We start from the raw sequence: 23,240 nt of genomic DNA, 5'->3' as shown, positions 1-23,240 counted from the left end.
ATGATGGTAATGTGGTTGAAAAAACCCATACCCAGTTATAGTACTAGCAAATCTTTTATAATAGAGCATGTTATAATTATGTTTTATAAGCTAGGTGCTTAACCATTTACGTGTTCTTAGGGAAAGATCTAATATTTTAAGCTGTTATGTTTGTTAAGTTATAGAGGTTGACAATATATTATCAAGCTGATAATATGTACTTGCTGGCTGTATTTCTTCCAAAATGAAGCAGTAATTACATATTGATAGTGGAGAAAGAGGGGCTGGGTTCCTGCAGCTGAGCACCCAGAAAAGGCAGGAATGAGTCAGAAGTGTTTATTAGGAAGAAGCCAACAGAGAGTGTTTTGAAGTCCAGATTGTTAGCTAAAAAGAGACTTTGATTTGTGATTAAAGAAACTGACTGCTCTTACATCTGTTCCTGAGAAAATGCAAAATGAAAAGGGATATATTCTAATTAGGATAACAGCTAAACTTGCCTATTACCTACTTCTAACGGTGAAGAACTCCCCTAATGACTATTTGAGCCAATAGTAATATGTGCCCATGGAGGAACTTGAACTGTACAAGGACTTCCACTTTATATTGGCAGACAGCTGGATGCAGTTCTGGCATCTCATTTGTGCTCACTAGACTATATTGACAGTAAACTAACAAAAAGCTGTGTGTTAGCAAATTTTTTATTGGTACTTTTGCCAAGATGTACTTGTTTGTGCACTCTCTTTGTGCCCGGATTTTCAATAATGATGGCCTCAAAGTGTATCCTCTTCTCCCTTCCATTGTAACTAGTAAGCTTATTTTTCTTTAAATTGGCATTTCTAGAAATCCTGTTATCAATTAAAACAGCTTCTCTTTTCTAGAATAATAGCATAGTTGTGTTTGTAACCCTAAAGTTCAGACTGTAAAAAGCTGTTGTAATGTGGAGCTAGGTTTCAAACCAGGCACCTAAATGCAGCCAGTTAATAACTGTCATCATTATCTTTTTGCATCTAAACCTTCCCTTCTCTTAGGTTTGCGTTTCTTGTTTTCACTTGCAATCCACAGCCTAGAACTCTCTCTTTGTAGGTCATGGAAAGAATGAAAATTGTTCTGTGTATAAAAGCCTTCTTGACTACACTGCCTGGCCAACAGGTGGAGGAATTTCCCCCTAAGGTTGAAGACTGATGGAAACCTGAAGATGCAGGCTATCTTGGCAAGTGGGTGCTCTGCCCTCTTCTTTTGTTGGTTTTGTTTTGGAAGCTGCACCAGCCTTCAGGGTGGGGAAAAAAAAAGCGGTGTTCAGTAAATCCAAGGGTCAGAAGGTACGTGACAATTTATTAGCTTATTGGTTGTCATCTGTCTGGGATGGAGAATACCAGCTATGTCAGTATTTGATATTAAATAGTGCCTAAAGTAATATATTTAGTATTGGGAACAGGAACTCTGAGTAGGGCCTGTTCCTGGAGGACAATTCATCAATGTTTCCATTGCTTACTGTTCCTCAGGCTGTATGCACCTAATATTCACTGTTGCAAAAACACTCCATCTCAACAGCAGAAACAGAATATTCTCCCTCTATCCTCATTTTTTCACAACAGTATCTGTGCTCTGGCCGCAGACAGCAAATCAAACTTTTCAGGGAAAACTTGTTTGTGAATTGAAGCCACCTCTTATTTGGAGCAATCAAGAGGGTTTGCAGCTCAGTCAAGTATATCCATACTTTTGGCTATGATCAAATATGGGATATTTTCAGACAAGCTTTGCTAGTAAAACAAAGAAAGGTGCGTGACTCCTAATTCCTTAAATATATTAGTTGCTTTTTTTACCTCTCTACTGTTTTTACTGTGTTGAACTTCAGTGTCTATATGCTGGCATCTAATTTGCTCGTCTTCTTCTTTTCCCCTATCCTTGGGAAACTCAGCCCTTAGGAAAATTAAATGCATCTGGAAACATTCAAAAGCCAGAATCCATGCAGAAACATTGAAGGGGAGGACTAAGGCATTTCAAGGTAATGCAGGGTTTGGAAAAAGATCAGTTTTGGATTCAGACACCTAAATTCCATTTCAAGCTCAAGTTAGTCACCTAAGTAAGTCTTGCTTTTTCCTTCTAAAGAAACTTAAGAGGTTTTTTGACAGAGATTTTTATACATACCCGGGTTTTTATTATTGCAATTCTGTGTAAAATTGAGCACATTTAATAATAATGCAAAAACATTTTTAAAAAATTAAAATCCCTTTTCAGACAAAGCATCAGTATGCCACAACCAAGGCCAAAATACCTTAATAGCTACAGTTTCTGGTGCATGAAGAAATTTTGTATTTGTACTTTTGCCAAGATCTACCTTTTTACCCTAAGTGTTGAGGATTACAGGGAACTAGGACTATCTAATCTGGAGTTTTGGAAATATGTGATACATTATATATAGGTTTCTAGGTTTTATTGGAAAGAAAGAAAAAGTTGCTTTTCTTGCATGGTGGAAGAAGTAGTTTATTTTAATTTTAGATTGGTATTAAATTTTAAAACATGACAGAAAACCAGTTTCCAGTACGTTAATACTGGACCTGTTGGGTCCATACATTGTAATGCTCATGATTATGTGTGTACTTGAACTGTTTAGAGAGAGTTGTCTTGGCCAGGTGAGATAAAGCTGAAATGCATCCCCACACTAGATGGTTTGTCCTCTAGATCCACTCTCAAAAGTAACATAAAGAACAGGAATAAAGATTAGAGAGCTGGGACAGCAAGAATTATGAAAGGAGGGCTCTGGGCCTTTACTTTCTCTGTTTAACGTGTCAGAAACAGCATATGTCATTTATTCATCAAAATTAGGTCTGTTTTTCAGTTTTACAAGTACCATCTATGACCAGTGCTCCTTGTAAAGACAACCATTCCTTTTGTTAATACTCATGAGAAAATCAGTGACCACCGGAAATCAGTGGATCAGTGAAATATGGGAAACAATTAGTAGCCTATTGAATAGACACAAAACAAAGAAATAAATGGAGCCTCATATACCCTTTCAGAAAGCTGTAGCTTTCTAACAAAAATATGCATACTGTTCATAATGATTTGCACTAAAATGCTGTTCGTGTAGCCCAGCTGCTGTGTGAGAGATTTCTCTTCCATAAGAAAATGTAGGTGCCTAAATCCAGGACTGAGTCTGTAGCTTGGCTGCTACACACTAGCACTTACTCCCTCATGAAGTGGTGTGGGAAAGTATTAGGTAATTTAGAGCTTTCTGAAAAAGGAGCTGTGGCAAGAAGCAGAGGTGTGAGAAATCGCAAGACAGCAGTGGAAGTTGTTGGCCAAAACCCACCAGAAGAGAGGAGGCTGATCAAAGAGAAGCTTTCAGAAAGCTCTGAGTACAGTACTGCATCCTTGTGCTGAGCAGAACACTTAGGCACTGTACTGCAAGCTCCAGGTAAATTGGAACGACTGGTATTAGAACAAGAGACGAATAATGCAGATATCAAAGTAAGCAATTCTGCTGTGTACTGGCACTATAAAAATATGATGCAAAGAGTTGGAAATGGAAGACCGTTCAAACCAGTGTGTCAGTGCCAGAATGAGCTTTGGAGAGAAAAGAATACAAAGCAGCATATTGAAGGAAAGATTAAAAAGTGGGGCTTTTACTAAGCAGTGAGGCACTATGTGATCAACCTATACACAGGAGCTGAAGCTTCTATCTGCATTTAGATAGGGCAGCCTGAAAAAAGAGGATATGCTGTGTCTAAACCACCTAGAAATGCTACTTACGAGTACGAATTTGACCAAGAAGTAAGAAAACTAGTCTTTTAAAACGTGTTTGCTAGGTGAAACATGGCACTAAAGATCAGTGGTGAATAACTGTTTAATTGATAGCATGGAAGGCTGTTCTGTTTTCTGTTTATTCAAGTGAAATAATTATTTTCAGGCAACAGGGTTGAATTAAGCAACTTGGTTTTGAACATTCTTTGCAGCAGGGTAGTTTCGGAGGGTTGTTTTTTTTTTTGTTGTTGTTTTTGTTTGTTTTTTACTGGGAATCCCAAAGGATTCTAAATATAGGTGGCGGGGATATGAATCAAAAATGCTTTCCTCCCTGCTCATTGTGTTGACAAGCTGCAAACAATTAATTTAAAGGGAAAAAAGGCAATTTAAATCTAGCTGTAAAATGTAAATTAGTCAATCTAGTGAAACCCGTTTCATGAAAGAGAGATGAAAATAAACCTGGAGTTCCTTTAGGAACAGTAATGTGTATCTATATGTGGAAGAACAGAATACTGTTCTGCTGATTAGAAGAAAGTAACTGCAAAAAAAAAAGGTACTGGAGTAGTACTATCTTGTTTACTTTAAAACTTGCAAAGATTACTGCTTTGTAAAAGCCCAACTGGCTTTTACAAAGTGGCTGTGATACCTTGTTGCCTGAGTATGGTTTCCATTAGCCTGGATGGTGCAGCCCCTCAATTCCTTCCTGGGGTCTGGCAGCACGTACTGCTCCCCTTTTCTCTCATTCTCTACAAATTGTGCTTCTGCTCTCCAGACTGCTAGGTTCAACTCCTGTGTCACAAGGGTAGCTGAATAAAGGCTCCATTTGTTCCTTTTTGTATTTGCAAAAGCAAAATGAGGAAAATTATAGTTTTATTTAAAAGGCAAAAATAAATGACCCTTTCCCATGCAAAGCGAAGTAATGATAGCGAGTTGGAATCAACAGCAGGAGCTGGATAGGAATCTTTTCCCTCTTTGGCTAGCCTTCTCACGTGAGAGTGCTTTTCATACAGAAACATTGCTGGATTTCTCAATTTTTTACATTCCTAGAGAATCTGTTTTAGAGAAAAGGGTCCTACTGTCCATGCAGTATAATGCCAGGGCTTGAATGCAGTGTAGCTTATGATTTAGGGTGTTCTAGTGCTGTAAGATATTGACAGGAGAAACCCTACATAGTTAAGTCTCCCAGATATGGGAGAGGATTTCTAGCTTCCTTATCAAATACACCTCAGTAATGGGCTACACAAGAATGGTAATCCCTGTGACTGTTGTGCAGTAGAAGCTAGACTAGCCCACTTACAAAAGTAAAGCATTATTTTAAGGCAGTTGCTCTGACCTGCTTGTGCTTGAGCAATAGTAGTAGGTTAAGATAACTCTGTGCTATTTCAGCCTTATACTAGTTAAGCTTTTTTTCTTTTTTTTTTTTCCTTTTTAATCTCTTCTGTAGAAAAACAGGGGATAACCTGTTGTCTGCGGAAATTACCTGGTTATGAACAGTGGCACATAGCTTTCTGAAACCTGTTGACCATTCAAACTGTAATAACTAGCAGATAGTTCTAACTTGTACTAGGGTTTGGATGGCAGTAGGGCAGGAGAGAGATGTCTAGACACAGTACTTTGATACTTAGTACTTCAGTACTTTCTAAATTTTAACAACTGTACTATGAACTGGCATATAGGCTGTTGCCAGCACTTGTCAGTCTTCAGTGTTGGGATTTTTCCCTCCAGATTTGTTAGCTTAATTTCTGTCTTACCTTTGTCACTATTCTTTGCTTACACCAGACATATGAAGAAGTCTTATGCTGAGTAAACCCTCTAATTTTTTTAAGGCAACAAGACTTGTACCATATGAAGAGGAGGGGTGAAGAAATGAGATCCTCTGCTCAGTTGGTAGCTGTCCTTAGGGTGAGTATTGCCCCATGTAGCTAATGTTCAGGCTTAAAAACTGTCAGCAGGTCACTGTGGGTTGGACTGTTATCTAGGGCTTATCTGTAGAGCAACATTATACAGTTGCTCATTTGATCTTCAGGATCATATTAGCACCACAGATGTGACTATTCTGAATGATAAATGGGCACACAGGAGGTAACAACTGAGAATGGAGAACTTGCTTGGAGAAGAACCTAAGTACTCAAGTATTCTTCACAGTGAAACTTTTTGTCATGTGTTTTTCAGCTTATGCCATTTCTGATCCTTCTTCTACCAACACATTTCTTAACACTGACTTCTCTTTTGAATAACATTGGAAATGACCCACAAGTATTTACAATATGTTTTAAATTAATTATGTCACATTTGAGAGAGCCTGTAATTGTTTATAAAAATGAAATTATTCCTCTCTCTCTTTTCCATTTTAATAGTATGTGATAAAAAAAAAAACAGGAACGTCAAATTTAACCATGCTGCTGTAATTACTACTGACCCAAATTCCTAGAATACTTGTCACATAATGCAAAGGTCTCTGGAAACTCTTTTTCATTTTTAATATGGCTTCTGTCATACTTAAAAGATATGGAGCCGTATCTGATAAGAGTATTGTATGTCAGCTGAAGTAAATTTATCCTAGATCTGAAGTTCTGTTTCCCCTTAGCATAGTCCCACGAAGCTAGGAAAAAAAAAAGGGGCCAAATTAACATGAAACAAAAATTACTTAGGTGACAGAAAAGACTTCTGTAGAGGGTCAGGTCACCATTGCTTAGAGCCATTGGCAGTGTTTTCAAAAATGATGTAAATTAGTCTTTTTCCATGTTTAGAAATCAGTATAACGTAGGTCAGGTGCAGATTTCTTCTTCTGCCTATTTCCTCACTACAAAGAAGGGAAACTGCTTGAATAAAGACAGCCTTCGGCTGGCCAGAGCACCTCATACGATACGATGCATTCCTCCAGGTAAGTGTACCTGACAAGTCAGTTACTTCTGACGGTAACATCTTCTGTAGGCTTTGGGAGATGCAGCTGTGGGGAAAGTCCTGCTACAAGTTTTAAAATTAATTAATTTCTATTTTGCTTAGGAAAAAATCCATGGCACAGAAATGCAGTTTTGGCATCAAAGTGCTATGTGAGCACAAAATAATTCTTCACCTTAGCTACAGCCTTTCTGTGTATTACTGTGTGTTAAATTCTTAGTAAAATAAGTGGCAATTAAACATTAATATTCCAAATGCTAGTTGGCTTACAAATTTAGATCTGACAAATGGATTTGGAAGTGACAAGGCAACATGCACCTAAAGAAGCCTGGTACTGAATTTAGTGGTAGACTTGCATCCTAGGCTTCACTCTGTGTGTGGGGAAGGAAGCTAGGGAGGGAGGAAGAGGAAAAAAAAACAAAACGGATGGAGGTTGGGAGGACCTGTGTAGGTACTTTACTTAATATTTTGACTTACATAGGCAAGATGAAGGGAGATCTCCTGCAGGTTTTCCTTCTGCAAAAGCTTCAACAGCTGGAGCTATTTTACATAGGATTTGATCAACAGTAAACAAAGACAGACTAGAGATGCTGTTAAAGCCTTATCCACAATGGGATAGCCATCAATTTTATGATCTGCCTAAGCTTTCAGAAGACCAGAAGAAGCAGGATTTTTTGATTGGGAAGCTGCATAACCACAATGCTTGGAGACTACAAATATTTCAGTTTCGCAAAGTATAATCCTTAATTTTTATAGAAATCCAGTCCCCAAAATAATTTGAATTGAATACAGCTATCTGGTCCCTTAACTTGGGAATAGGGCTTCCTTGCTTCCCCCTCTAGAGATGCCTGAGCTAACTTGTCAGATCTGTTCACATTCTTACACAAGTAATTAATGAAGAGTTCAAGTTGCACAGAGCTAAGATATCCACTAGGAACAGAACAGGACCCAGGTACTAGTCTCAGGCCACTGCTGTTATGTGGATTTGCCTGAGAAATACACCCCTCTTTCCTGGTGAGTGGCAGAGGGAGCTGAGCAGGGTGATGCTAAACACAGGCAGGAATCGTCTGACACTACAAAGCATCCAAGTATAATTGCAGGCCCTAAATGTATCTACCAATACATCTAAATCCCATTTTGTACATAACTTGATTCCACATCCTGCAGACACAGTAAGTTGCACATCAACATCCCCTCAAATTATTTCTCAGATTTGTTTGCTTCACTGTGATGGAAACGTCAGCATTCTGCTAGTACAATAGGAAAATCAAGTCTCATTTTCTACTTTAAACTCTATAAATCCTCACATCTTTTTCCTTGTCAAAGAAAACTCTTAAATGCATTTCTTACTCCAGCAATATTTTAGGAAACTGCATTCATTCACATATCCTAGGTTATTTTATTAAGCATCCGAGTATTATTGCTTAGAACATTAGCACTAGAAATCAGGATAAAGGCATTTACATTGATTACAATAACATGTTTTATTAATGGAAAGCTCCTGTATGCTGCCAAGAAGCTTAAACCATTTTCGGTATTAAAAAAAAAGGCACTGGAGCTGCAAAATTAAGTAGAAAATTATTTTTAAAAAGAAAAAGCCAACTGACCCAGTGTCACAAGCCTCTAAGGAAAGAACCTGCAGAAATAAGTACCGTAGTCTTTGCATAATAACTACCACACATTAACTAACACTGCATGCAGCATTTCCTTCATCATTTAATTATAGTTATTGGTACACACACACAGAGCTCTGGGCAATGCTACAAAACAAAAACCTGATTTTCCTACTTTTTTTGTAATAAACAAAGCCAACTTTGCAGAACCTGTATATAGTATTTCACACACTGAAATGGTCAAGTTATGGCCTTTGGCTTATGTATCCTTCAAAGAGAATGGGACAAACAAGAGGGGATGAACAACTTGAGTTACATAGTCGCTCATTTGGGAGAATATTTTATCCAATATCAAGTTAACAGGAGGAGCCCAGATTAGTATCCTTAATATCTTAGCTCCCACTTGCATCTTTCTCAGGACTATAGACTTGTGTGTGTTTACTGTTGAATGCTCTGTCCCTACCTGCTGTAACTCGAAGGTATGATTTTCATTATGTTCTTTGCAAGCATGGAGAACAAATTCACAAGGAGACCATCTGTTACTGTGTGGTGCTGCACCTGCTTAGCTGTCTTCTGCTGTACAATACAGAAAATTAAATGTCATCATTGGCATTGCAACTGACACTGAAAAAATGGCAGAAAGAGACTGAAATGAAAGTCTATACCAAACCTTTAATTTACATACGAAACACAAAGTTTTCTTCTGGAAACTGATGGGATATGCTTCCCTCAGCTACAGACCTCAGACCTTGCTCTAAACCAAGAGCTGTTCAAGTAACTGTTGCTCTGCTGACCTGCGGCTTCTTTCATTGTAGTCCTAAGAGTAAAATGTGATTATTTCATATTTCAAGTATTGAATTGTTAAAAGCATCATTTATATGGAATAAGAAAGGAAGCGGTGGTACTATTGGAATTCTGCCATACCATAGCATATCATGCAAGAAATGCATCTCAGGATAGCTAACTTGCAAGGTGCTCTCATCATCAGTGGTTTTTCTCCATCCCAAATAAATATTCTTTTCAGACATTTAAAATAAAAACTAAATTCAAAAAGCCACACAATGAGAAAGGGCTTCTCCTTGTCAAGCTAAGAATCTCCTATATTGTATCAGCATGCCCCATAACAAGTGAAGACAGGTATCACACACACACAAAAATAATTATGGGAAAAGAATGACCTCCCTTAGGCAGTATGTGAACATAGTAAAACTGTCTATATCCTCTCAGAAATCAATAACATTTTTGGCATATGCTACATTTATGTTTGTCTTGGTGTACCTTTTAGCAACCCACCAAAAAATAATGTTAAGATAATGTCCTGGGTTCAGGACTGATCTGTGAAAAAAGAATTTCACTATAGGCGTTTGTTTTCTGCTATTAAGACATATATGGATAATGCTTCACATTAGAACCCACCTACACAGAACTGTTCCACAAGCTAGCAGATAGATTAAAAAAAAAAAAAGGCACCTACTTTCTGATATACTTTTCACAAGTGTTACTTGTTTCTATCTCTCCTCACTTTCTTAGAAAAATACCTTCTCACTATGTGAACATGTGTCAAGTAGGATTATAAATGTTTCATTATTATTTTCATAGTGAAAGATTGCATTCAGATACATTTGCTTTTAACGAAACCAATGTTCTCTTTTTCATGTTCTTCTTTCCCTGGCCATTTCCTCTCTCATTTGTTGTTTTTGGCTACACATGCAAATCCTGAACTTTTACTTCACAGAGTATAATAGGTGACAGAAACATCCAAACTGAAATTACAAACTGCATTTGGTGATCAGTGTGCTACTCTTAAGTCTTTGTTGTAGAGCTGGCTACAATAGCCAAGGGAGGATGTCAGTTTAGCATCTTCCTTCCCAGTCCTCCTTGCTGACAGAAAATAAGGCAAGATTTGCCACCAACAACCTTAGGGGCTTTCTCTTACACTGTAACTGCTGGTCAGGCAGGCGTGAGCAGGCAAGTAACAGTGACTTTCCGGGCTGGAAATAAGAGACTGAAGTGTGGCACAGAAAGCACATTCAGTGCCAGACACATCCAGGCAGGGAAGATGGAAGCACATCAAACGAAGCCTCATACCTCACCCACACAACCAGCTTTTGCTCAGATCCTTATGATTTTGAGTTAATGGATTCTTACTCAGTCTTTGAATTCACAGTTACTTTTCTGAAAGACTGAATTAGTTCCATGGGAAGTCATACTTTTCTGGGAGGTATAGGCATAGGCTAGAACAGACCAGTTCACTGCTCCTGAGGCACTGAGAATACACTGGATTAATTACATTAAAAATATTAAGCTATTTCCCTGATAAAAAGATATTGTGGAGTACGTCAAGCTGCAGCCACCACATCTTACAGAAGGTCTTAAACACTGCCCCTTGTTATAAGCAGAGGAGAAAGAACAAGCATCCTATTCAACACACACAAAGCCTATTGCCATATGTATTTTATGAAACCTACAATGGCAAGTTAGAAAATCTATTTGGATTTTATTCTGGTGCTTCTGAAAGTCTTTGTCAGCTCTCAGTTGAGTTTCTGCACTTGTGGCTCCAGCCAAAATGAACGTCTAATTTTGCAAACATCTTTATTTTGGTATAATTTGTTCCCTATTAAGAAATCAGTCAAACAGCAGACCGCTAAACAAATCCTTTAGGTGTTGATGAGACCCTCACAATAGATTTTTGAACCCTGGTAAACTGTAATTTCAGATCACACTTTAGTAATTCTGGGAACCTAATGAAATGAATTACTGATATACTGATAAGTTACGACAATGCTGCAGTCTCTTGCTCCATAACCATGAAGGGCCTTTACACCATGAATGGAAAACAGTCACAGAACCCTTTGATATCATTCCAATAAAGCCTCACCACATTCAAAGCCTCATAAATTCTGTTACTTGAAAAGCAACAGAACATACATTGCTTGTAGTAGAGGAGGTGCTGGAAAGGGCTTGGTTTCGAGAACTTTTGTAGAGTGAGTTACAAAACCAAAGGTAAATGTTCCCTTCACATCCATTAAATACCAGAGCACAAAACAGTATTATTCAATTCCTGTCTATGCAGTGGCATGGTATTTCCAGCAAAGATGGTGAAAACAAAAAAAAAAAACATGGTCGGGGAAAAAAAGTAATTAAAAAGGAGCAAGAATTGAGATTTCATTTCCTTGATTTAATGAAATGAGAACTCAAAACTGTTGTAGAGATTTGATTCTGAACAAAATGCAAGATGGCAGGCAAGAAATTATAATATTTAACATGCTGCTCAATGTAGCAGATGATTTCAGTCTCACTCACTGTATTAGAGTCCTTTTTTCATTTAGTTATCTGTGAAACTGCTATTTCTCTGCTACTGCCACCTGAAAGTCTCTTATCTGTGGCTAACAGAAAGCCCATTACAATTTTGTTTTCCACAGTATTTTTTATATGTTATCTCCTCGGGGGGGGGGGGGTGTCTAGTAAACGTGTAAAAATAGAGACAACTCCCCTAATTACTGAAAAATATTTGAAAAAGAATCATTCAAACAAAAATCTTCACAAACCTAGAAGTATCTGAATTTCCTCACAGATTTTTACTGGTATATCTTTTGATACAGCTGATGCACAAAACTACTTTGATGGTACATACAATAGGTTCTGAATATTAATAGTCCTATCATTTATTGGATGCTTGTTTCTAACCACCTTTATAAAGGCTTTCATAGGTAGGTGCTTGATACGAAAAGCAATTTCGAAAATTGTCTTTTGCAGCTTTAAGTATCAAACATGCTACCAGAGAGGTAGGTTCACCTTCTGAACCAGCATGCAAAAGAAACAGACAACCCAGAACTGAGAGCAGAAGGATCTGCAAGAATTTATACACAGAAATTATTTTCTCTACATCTTTTGTTGCTTTTTATTCATTGGACAGCCAGGCTGCCAGGGTTGCTGCTACACTATTCCTTATACTTGAGGCTTTCATTCAAGAAGAAATTCACACATTGCAACACACAGCAGCTTTTGCTAATGAACTCTGTCTATAAATCAAGGTTCATTTATATTCAGAAATCTCTTTCTAACATTACAGACATTATCTATACTTGATGTATTTGTGCATACACACAGGTGCACAAGACTAAACAAAATCCACCATTTGAGACTACAGTGCATCTGAAACAGACAAAATTCAAAGCTTCAGTTCTCACATGGAATTTGATTGATGGCTCCCTGACTGCTAACTTGATGCTTGTCTGAGGTAAAAAAATCACTTTTCAGGCCTGCCCTACTCTTTGACTTTGCATACCTTACATGTCCCTGTAGAACATATTTTATACAGTGGCCCTTTATGTAGTTTTATGTAAGGTTCCAAGGACATGGTTGTACTTTCCCCCTCCCCCCCTTTTTAAATTTAGTTTGGTTAAGTTACTCTTTAAAGTTTACTTTGTTCCAAGGAGTCTGTAAGGATGAATGTTTGATTACAATGTTTGAAAGCTCTTACCCATTTCCTTATTTGTGCAGGGGAGAATAAAACAAAAAGGAAGTATTATTTTAATGAGACATTCCCTATGATAAGACTATTTTGAAGAGTTGCAAACATTGCTGTAACTGTGGCATAAGTCAAACCATACACCAAATGTTTCACAATTTGTAGTTTCCTTTGCTAAGCATAAGGATCATCTTTGAGCATAATACCTTATTCTGTCTGGAGTTCAAAACACTCTTCTAATATGTTAAGCCACTTCCCACAAACTTCACTCTCAGGAAGTTTGAATTGGCTGCTTTTCCAAAGAGGCTTGAAGGATGCCAGTGTTCTCAGCTTCGTAAACTCAAAGTGAACTTGTATTCATGTTTCAGATCAAATGAAGGGCTCGAGTTTGTATTTTATTTTTTAATCACTGCAGTAGCACTTTGGAATCCAAATATCCAGTTCTTATTTTTTTGTTTGTAATTGCTCATTCTCAGATTTTGCCTAGTCTGTCTGCCAGAGACATTAGCTTCAGACTTTTCACAGCAAAACTAGGCACACACAGATATTGCATTTCTAAATCGGAGGCTGGGAATGAATTCAGAAAGGCTCCATAATAAAGAAAAAAAACCCAAATATTAAGGATCAATTGAAATAGCTGATGTAAAGTAGTCTGTCCAAACACTTGAACAGATCCACTCAAATATCTCATAAATTTAATTCTCTTTTTTAGATTATACTTATTAAAAATATAAGCCTAAAACATTTTGAGTAGAATAGTATACCAAATAGCAGTAATAGCAGCATCAATGTACTTTCCTTAGCTCTGAAGGAAAACAAACCAAACCAGCCAACCATCCAACCAGCAGAAATAAAAGAAATACAAAATTTATCTTGACTCAGTCTTTATCCCAAGGACTCCTAGAGCAGTATCAGCTCAAAAGTAAATTCTGAAGTACAACCATTCATGGATATAAAAAAAACCCTCAATTTTTACATGTACCCTACACAAATAGTGAGCAAAATGAAACTAATAATAAGAAAAACTTTTGACGAGTAACTAACAGTCTTAGGCCCGCATTCTAGCTCTACCCTACAGATCACCTCTCAGGCTGTAGATCTGAGAGAGGGTGGTCTCAGGCCTAACCAAAGACAGTTTGTTATCATCTGCAGGTGACTTTTTCTTGAGGATACCACTGACATTTGCTTCCAAGCTTTAATCTGTGCTCATCACTGTAATATTAGATGCATATTGGACTATTTCCAGGAAGAGAGTAGTCATTCAAAAAGTCATGGGAGCCACTGACTAAGCAAGGGTCAGATCCTATAGATACATAGGCTTGTCAGCCAATAGGGCCATCATCTACACAAAAATACCACGAAGCAGCCATAGTTCCTATTTTCAGCCATGAACTACCTGAAGACAATTGTGGCTAACATCTATAATTACTTACTGAATTATATTCCATCATTTTACTTTTTGCAAGAGGAAGGAGTCCTTTCGCCTTCTGAAGCAAAAGTCAGTATTGACAACTGTCAGGTACAGATTTAAGAGAATACAGGGTTTCCATTCAGTCACTAGATAGAATTCCTAAAAATAGGGGGTGGAAAAAAATTCAGAATGAAAAAGGTACACTGAGCCAAAGCTGCTGCCTGCTGATGGTCAGCTGCTGTACACAGCCAAGTGAACTTTCGGAGACAGCATAACAAACTAACTCCTCTCAGTGACTGGAAAGACAAGCAGTTAAGCTGAATATGTTGCCTTTGCCTTCATACCTCACATGCACGAGACACCACCCCGGCAGAGCCAAAGTATGCATCTTTCGAAAACATATTTAGCAAACTAATTACAGCACAGAGCAACAGATGTCTATATGTAGAAATCAGACAGAAAGCCTTTCAGAAACCTGAAGTGTATCCCAGATTACTACATTATTCAAAGAACTGTAGGGGATAATGTTTTACACATTTTCTGTGTTTATTCATTTGAAGGGTTGGATGTTCGGGTGCTTTAAAAAAATGCTTTAGAAGAAATGAAAAGGAAACCTTAGAAGTCTTCAAAGAAACACTGCTACTACTGAATGTAAAACAGTGCTATAAACCAGTCACAGGCACATCATTTAGAAGTTGTTTTTCATAACGGAGCTGCACTACAATAAATATTCTGGACAGTAGATGTCCTAATTGTAATTTGGCAACATGCTTTGGCTGCACCAACCTAGTTAAATAAATTGTCAGACTTATTAAGTAAAATCTGCCTTATAAGGCAAAGAAAACACTTCAAATTGAGATGTGTAATAAGCAACACACATATACTATTAGGTTTTGATTTTGAGATAAAATAAACATAATAAATGTGACCCTGCTAAAAGTGCCAGTTTTGGTTTTGTGAGCTTTTGCTTCTCTTAATGAAATGGACAGTTAAAACACCCCTTAACTGCATTAATGTGATGTTCCCAGTCAGGAAATTTATGCATAAAATGGGTGAATTCATTCACCAGATGAAAATGACAATACAGTTAAGCAGATCAAAGATAACCTCCATCACTGATGAGTGTTTGAAAGGCAAATCCATTATGCTGTGTAAACACAAAGGTCAGATAAGCCTTTTTCTATATAAACAATAGGCAAAAGTGCTCTAAGAAACTGAGAGCCTATAAATTTGAGACAATATATATAAATGGATTCAAATTGTCTCACTGTTCATCCAGTCAATATATCCTACCCTCCAAATTCAAGTTTGCTGGCCAAATAAATGGAAACAGTGCTTTTATTTACTCTATTTTAAGGGAGAAAAAGGTAAAACAGGAGCAAATATTCAAAACTATAAATAGCTTTAGGTTTTAAAGAATATAAACCAGGGAACTGAGCTTTTTTGGACAGCAAACATGGGGACTGGTTTTAGAGAAACACATGCAGTAGGTCTTAAAATAACTGACTGCTTTACTTTGTAGTTTTGCTTCACTGTTTTTCCAAGCTATTTTGGAAACTTCTGAAATCCATCTTCTCTGTAGAGAAGAAATTTCAGTGGCAAGGAAAAAAAAAGACAACTTATTCCACCACTGCACAGATCTTTTCAATATGAGAGGAGCTGCAGCATATTCAGAGTGTCAGCTTACTATTGTCTAAAATTATCCAATATATCCAAGAGAATTTAAGCAGGATAAAAACGTCATGGAAATAAACAATTGCTCACAGTTTAAAAACTCTTTGCTCCTGAAAAATGCCAGAGATGCCAAAACATCAGAAACAGGTCAGAAAGCAAAAATTCAATAAATTCTTGATACAGAAACACTGTAACAAAGGAAGAGTCAGATTTCTTGTCTGACACATCTGAGAAATACAGAATGGAGGGGGGAGAGGGAGGACTCATCAAACAAAAATGTATTTTAATACACAACGTCGAATTATTAAAAAAAAAAGTCAATTGAAATTAATGTCAGAGTTGGTACTAGATTTCAGACAAAGATTTTGCGGCCAGGAAAGTAGAGAAACTGCTCAGAATAGATTCACATCTAAGCCGTTATGTCCAGCTACTGGCAGGACTTCAGTCTAAAGCTCACACCAAACGTGTATTAGTCAGCATATCTTAGATGAAACTGTTTCTGCTCTGCACCGTGGCACTGTTTGACTACATCTCTCCCTGCAAGTAGCTGTATGAATTGTTAACTAAAGCAAAGCAAAGTTTGAAAGAGGAATTACTGTTACTAGATCTGAGCAAGGTCACTGGGATCCTTTGTTTTGAAGCCAGGCTAAATGAAACCACAAAAGTGGGCCATGTTACAATGCCTGTTTGAATACCTACATATTTTGGATGTTAATTCAGAAGACAACCCATTATAAAATAAAATAGGAAAATGTAGGTTGCAGCTTTTGGACTACAAACATCAGGTTATACTCAGTATAACCAGTAACGAGTGGTGTCCCTCGGGGATCGGTGTTGGGACTGGGCTTGTTCAACATCTTCGTCGCTGACATGGACAGTGGGATTGAGTGCACCCTCAGCAAGTTTGCCAATGACACCACGCTCTGTGGTTCAGTTGATACCCTGGAGGGAAGGAATGTCATCAGAGGGACCTTGACACACTTGTGAGGTGGGCTGATGCCAACATCATGAAGTTTCACCATGACAAGTGCAAGGTCCTACACCTGGGTCGGAGCAATCCCAGGCACAGCTACAGGTTGGGCAGAGAAGAGATTCAGAGCAGCCCTGCAGAGAAGGACTTGGGGGTGTTGGTTGATGAGAAAATGAATGAACTGGCTACAGTGTGTGCTGGCAGCCCAGAAAGCCAACCGTTATCCTGGGCTGCATCAAAAGGAGTGTGACCAGCAGGTCAAAGGAGGTGATCCTGCCCCTCTACTCTGCTCTTGTGAGACCTCACCTGGAGTACTGTGTGCAGTTCTGGTGTCCTCAACATAAAAAGGACATGGAACTGTTGGAACAAGTCCAGAGAAGGGCCACAAGGATGATCAGGGGACTGGAGCACCTCCCGTATGAAGACAGGATGAGGAAGTTGGAGCTGTTCAGCCTGGAGAAGAGAAGGCTGCGTGGAGACCTCATAGCAGCCTTCCAGTATCTGCAGGGGACCTATATGAATGCCAGGGAGGGACTGTTCGTTAGGGACTGTAGTGATAGGACAAGGGGTAATGGGTTAAAACTTAAACTGGGAAAATTTAGATTGGATATAAGGAAGAAGTTCTTTCCTGTTAGGGTGGTGAGGCACTGGAATGGGTTGCCCAGGGAGGTTGTGAATGCTCCATCCCTAGCAGTGTTCAAGGCCAGGTTGGACAGAGCCTTGGGTGATATGGTTTAGTGTGAGGTGTCCCTGCCCATGCAGGGGTTTGGAACTAGATGATCTTAAGGTCCTTTCCAACCCTAACTATTCTATGATTCTATGAGTTCAGGTTGATAATCCTTATCATTCAAGATGAACAGATTCAAGGGGACTGGGGGATGATGGAAAAGGGAAACCTTTTCCTTTACAGTCATGTCCTTGGAGCTAAACAGTTCTCTCTTTCAGTAAGTCACATGACAGATGTTAGCTGTTAACCCAATTTAAAGTATTTTTGTTTCTTTTCCAGTACATTCTGATCAGCAGCATGAACCACAAATAGTGCTCAGCAATTGGCAAGTGACAGATGCCCGAATACCACAATTTTCATCTCCTTTCAGTATCCTTGACTCATGCATCCTGTCTGAGCTAATGTTAGTTTCCTGATTGCAGTGTGTCTGCACCCTTGGACTCTCAGCAAGGGCTTGAGCCATCCCAGGAAGCTCACTCTTCCTTTCTAGACTTCCACTGTACTTTTAGTGACTATCTCTCAAAGCCACCTTGTTGTGCCAAGTCAGATCTGGACTCTCTGGATTTATGCCGCTATAGAAGTCTACTGTTTTTCCTCTAATTTTAAAATAACTCTAGACCATCACATAAAAATAACATTCAGTTCTGACTTTATTTGACCTCTAAGAAGAAAATAAGCTAACACCACCACCAGTTAGACTACCATTATTACAATATTGCATTCTTCTGCTTGAACAAAATGCCCCCAAAACAGATTTGAAACAGAATAGACACGTTCCTTCTTAGTGAGGCACTCACATCTTTATTTCCATGTTACTCTGAAATTTTCCTCTCCAAACTACTGACTGCCATGTTCTATATACTGTAGCAGTGATTTTACATTGCTTAAGATCATCTATATTTCTGCAAGTATAAAGATGAAGTGCAGTGAGGCTTAGTCCAAGGTGACTGAGCTGAGCTTTGAAAGTAAAAGGATGTCTGTAGAACAGAAGGAAAAAAAATGAAGGAAAAAAACCAACCCAACTCTTAAACAAACAAAAGAAAAAACACCAAAAAGGAAAACGGTAGATTTATTTTTAGCTCTAATTCAGGAATATCAGATAGGAACAGAAAGAGAAGAACAGAGTTGCAAGGTAGAAAATTTTCATGAGCAAGTAACCTAACTGTATGTTGTGGTTTAAACCCAGTCAGGCAGCTCATTCCCTCAATCCCCCCTTCCTTCCCCTCCCCCTACTCCCAGAAGAATGGAGAGGAGAATCAAAACAATGCAACTCCCATGGGTTGAGATAAGAGCAGTTTAGTAACTAAGGTATAACACAAATCACTACTGCTACCAACAATAACAATAATGATAAAGGAAATAACAAGGGAAGAGAATACAACACCTCAACACCTGCCAACCGATAACTTGCCCCCCCCAACCTGACCAAGCACCGACCGATACCTCATCTAACCCCACAGTCCTAGCCCTTCTGGGTAACTGCACCCAGTTCTACATCCTGGGCATGACGTGCTGTGGTATGGAATACTTCTTTGCTCAGTTTGGGTTAGGTGTCCTGTCTCTGCTTCCTCCTGCCTTCCCCTCCTCCCTGGCAGAGCACGAGGCTCAAAGTTGTTGGTCAGAGTAAACATTACCAAGCAGCAACTAAAAACATTGGTGTTATCAGCACTGTTCCCAGGCCGAAAGTCAAAACACAATGCAGCACCAGCTACCAAGAAGGAGAAAAATTGACAGCTACTGCTAAACCCAGGACACTGTGATTAAAGTACAGAGCGGTAGTTCTGTTGCAAATTCATTAATTGCATTAACTAGGGATGCAAAACAATTGTCTTTTTCCTCCTTTTAAGCCACACAGTTAATACAAAACTCAAGGTCATTCCCTTCATTTTTACATGCCACATCAACAGGCCAAATAAAAATACATGACAGAGTTGGAGAAATGCTTTCTTAAACTACTGATTTCAAACTAGTTGTCCTCACTTCCATGCTCAGTTGTTTGCCATAGAATCCTTTTTCCTTACTATTGAAACGACTATTTCCTTATCATCAGAAATATTTCCCTCCAGATTTTGTGACAAGGCAATATTCTTACCTCTATTTTACAGAAGAAAGAACCAAGATACAAGGTCCATACAGGAAGTCTGTGGCCCAGCCACAGACTCTAAGTCTCCCGAGACTTGATCCAACACTGACTCAGAAGTCAAGCACTTTCTCTTCTTCAGTCTTTTGATCTTTTCTTTCCATCATGAATCACTAAGCTATAAGGAATCTTTGTCTAGAGAGCAGGCCTAAGAATAAATACACACTTAAGATTATTTGCAAAACCTAACCAAACAAGGTTTTTAAGCAGGACTTGAGTCTTACCCAATTCTGAATAGGTACTCAAAGTCTGCAAGCTTATATGGAACTATAGGCACTTAATGTTGTAAATATGTTCAAAAGTTTTAATAAATATGAACTTGGGGCCAATGAACTGTGCAAACAAAAGAAACATACCACACAGCCATCTTTAGTTTTCAGAAGATCAATGCATATGCATTTATTTGAGCAAAGAGCCAATGTATATGGCCAGAATTCTATAGGGTTCCAATTAAAATTTATTTGCTGAAATAATGGACTATTCATTTAAGCAATAATTACCTCTGTAATTCAGTGGGTGAAGGAAAGTGTCTCACCTTAAACCATGAAAGCAAGGGAAGAAATAGTAACGATACCAGCAGCTGCATTACTCTTAACACTGTGAGTAGGAAGTTTATTTAACTTGAGGCAACAGACAGGTTTGGTTGGCTATTTTTTTAAATCAATAATAATGCTATTATCCCAAAGTGCTGTCTACCCAAAAGAAACAAGCTTGAAAGATGAGGAACCTCGAGAGTAAATGAAAGCAGGAAGTGGTAAAGCAAGAAAAGGGATTCAAATATCAAAGATCTTGTTTAATAAGGTATAAATCATTCCTTACATCGTAAATTTCTGTCCTCCTGGTTGGGAAAGTCACCATATTTTCCTTCTACCATGGACTATTTCTGCAGATTTCTTACAGTGTTTATTCTATCTACCAATGGGCTGTGAAAGCATTAGCCACTCTACCGCCAGGCAGAGTGGTCACACACAGAGTCCTGCTGCAGAGTTCTGGTTGAACAAGACTTTCTCTTCAGCACCAAAGAAATCCAGTAGAAATGCTACTATTGAGACATTCAAACCCAGTACTAGCCATCTAGTGTTGCTGCGATGGCCATAATATGCAGCTCTTTCTCAGTTCTGTTTTTAAGCACTCGATGCTCTGCTTTATTTGTAAACAATAAAATAAATCTTCAAATAATACCATTTGTTTATGATTGCACTCCTTTTAGAAAATAACACAAAGTTACTGATGAAGCAGTTCAGTTTACTGTAATGCAGCTCAACACTGAAGAAACATTGAGCAAAGCAAAGTACCACAACCCTGTTCACCAGAAGAAATCCCATAGCATGGGCAGCACACAGCTGATTTCCATTGCTGTTTGCACACTGTTAAAAAGTTATGGGGGGGGGGGGGGGGAACCAACAAAACAAAACAAAAAAAGCAGTGGTTTTCATTCTGATTTGAAATCGTTCAGAAAAGCCTATACTGGAATCCATGCTGTGCATCTGAATTATTCAGATGGAGTGTAATTGCCCAGTTATTTTCTGAAAAGGATAGCTCATAGTCCCCTTGATAACTGAAAGGGAGCTATCAGAGATGTAGGAGAAAGAATTCATTATATTCTTCCCAGTATTTTTAAACTTCCCTATTCTTGAACCAAAGCATAGACTGCTCTTGATTATCCGTTCAGACCATTTATAATGAATGTGTGCAGATTAAGACAAGAAATCTTATTGCTGGCTGTGCAAGCACTGATCACAATAGCAGTCCCTAAGACCCATAATTTTCAGCTTCTTTCCCAAAGTTTTGCAAAGCTGTATTTAACAGATTTCATAGTTATACACAGCAGAAGCTGATCCTTTCTCCCCTGAAGTGAACACAGCATGGAGCTGGGTATGGGGGTGTAAGACCTCTTCCCAACTCTTTTTCTAAACATGATTTCTTAGCTTCACTGAGAAGTAACTATAGTACTAGGATTTATGTAAAGCTGCTTTAACAAAGGTGTGAATACTTGCATATATTATTGTATAGGTTTAACTGGATAGGTATGATACCAATCTGGATATGAAATCCATGGAAACAAAATAACTTGTCTATGATTTGTCAGGGTTTTGTGTTTTGGGGTTTTATTTTTCTTTTTTTCTTTGAAAACCACTGCTACACAACTTTGACAATCAGTAGCCAAACCTTTACTGAAATATTTGTTCAAAAAGTGCCCTTTACATGTATAAGTGTTTTGAATTCAGTGCTTTGTGATTAAGAACATCATCATTTTAGTTCTTGGACGTATTAGACATTCAATCATATTACATCTAATCAAAGGTCAATAATTTCTCCTTGGAAATTATTCATAGTCCAATTGTAGAGTTTTCCAGGAACTGATTTGCATTGTTATTACATAATGATATCCCACTTGCCCTCGGTCATTGTGCTTGTAGTAAGCATGGTTAAAGCCCTTCCCAAATCTTTGATCGTGAAGCCAAGCCATCAAAAAAAATATGTTTGAAATATACGAAGTAGCTAGGAAACTGATTTAAATCTTCTGCTGTTGCAAATGCAAAATGACAGAAAGTGACAGAAGTGCGACATTCTACCTCAGCTGAGAGCATATCTGAAATTATTCTGAAACAGTCCGAGTATTAAGATTATAGTCACTTGTATTACCATTACCATTTATATCTGTATTTTATGTTGCACTTAGAGAACACAACTGTACAAAGATGCAGGATGCCTGCATTCCTGGTATTCAGAAAGGTTATACACTATTTCTGTGGGTGGTTATGAAATATTTATTGCTGATCTGACTGTGGTTAGCAAGTCATATTGATAAAATATTATAGGAAACTGGTGGCAGCAGCATCTGTAAGACTGATAAAAAGCTTACTAGTTTTTCTACTCATGTAATGGTGTATGCAACACTTCTTTAATCAGTAAAAGCCAAAACAGGCTTCAATACAAATTGCTGTTTTCAACTTAGTCTCAAGAATGTAAAGAATTTAATTCTTAAGATTTATATGTCTGTCTTGTCCACAGGGAGCAGGAGACCTAGTAGTCTATTGCTCTGAATTCCAAGGTTACTCTCATATCATCTTATTAAGAAAACTGTCAGTCACAATACTGATCTTACATTTTGTTATAGATTTCTTCTTTATTTTCCTATGGCAAGAAGCTCAGAGACTTTCAATCGATCACCTACTGTATTAAGAACGAAGCAATATCTGTCTAAGAGAAAAAAAAGTGCATTTAAAATCAAGTTATATTTTAAAATGTTGCAGGAAAAAAAAAAAAACAAAACCAACATGAACCAGCTTGAGACACTAAGTTACTAGCACATGGCAAAGACTACCCTATGGCTGGTATCCGATATACATTCTCTATTTATCACCAAGTTCAGGACTCTCTATAAAAACAAATGCCTACAGGTGAATGTTGGTAACAACCAAACTAATAATAAAGTTCTGAGGAACAAAATAAAAAGCATTTTCACCATTCTATAACAAATGGGACTTCCTTGGCAACTGGAGTCCAGCAAATCTTAAAAAGCAAAAGAAGGAAAATGTTTATTTGCTATTATATCTACATTTCAAGCTAGGCAAGGGAGGGCTGCAAATTCAAGTGCCTTAGTCAA

General features: G+C 38.1%; 1 long non-coding RNA gene across 1 annotated transcript in view; it reads right to left on the bottom strand.

Moving 5' to 3' along the window:
* Positions 1-3,849: 3,849 nt before the first annotated feature.
* The window catches only part of LOC133275396 (uncharacterized), a 44,470-nt gene continuing 25,079 nt past the window's right edge, over positions 3,850-23,240 (bottom strand). The window contains exons 2-3 of the long non-coding RNA XR_009745493.1: positions 4,370-4,512; positions 3,850-4,074 (exon numbers count right to left, since the gene is read on the bottom strand). This is a non-coding gene — a long non-coding RNA (uncharacterized LOC133275396). The remainder of the gene's footprint in view (positions 4,075-4,369; positions 4,513-23,240) is intronic.

This window comes from Pezoporus flaviventris, unplaced genomic scaffold (assembly GCF_033815535.1).
Source record: "Pezoporus flaviventris isolate CSIRO_AGI_PZ_B2104156 unplaced genomic scaffold, CSIRO_AGI_Pfla_v1 ptg000002l, whole genome shotgun sequence".
Taxonomy (NCBI): domain Eukaryota; kingdom Metazoa; phylum Chordata; class Aves; order Psittaciformes; family Psittacidae; genus Pezoporus; species Pezoporus flaviventris.
Note: the sequence above shows the minus strand (reverse complement) of the source record. Positions and strands in the feature narration are given on the sequence as shown.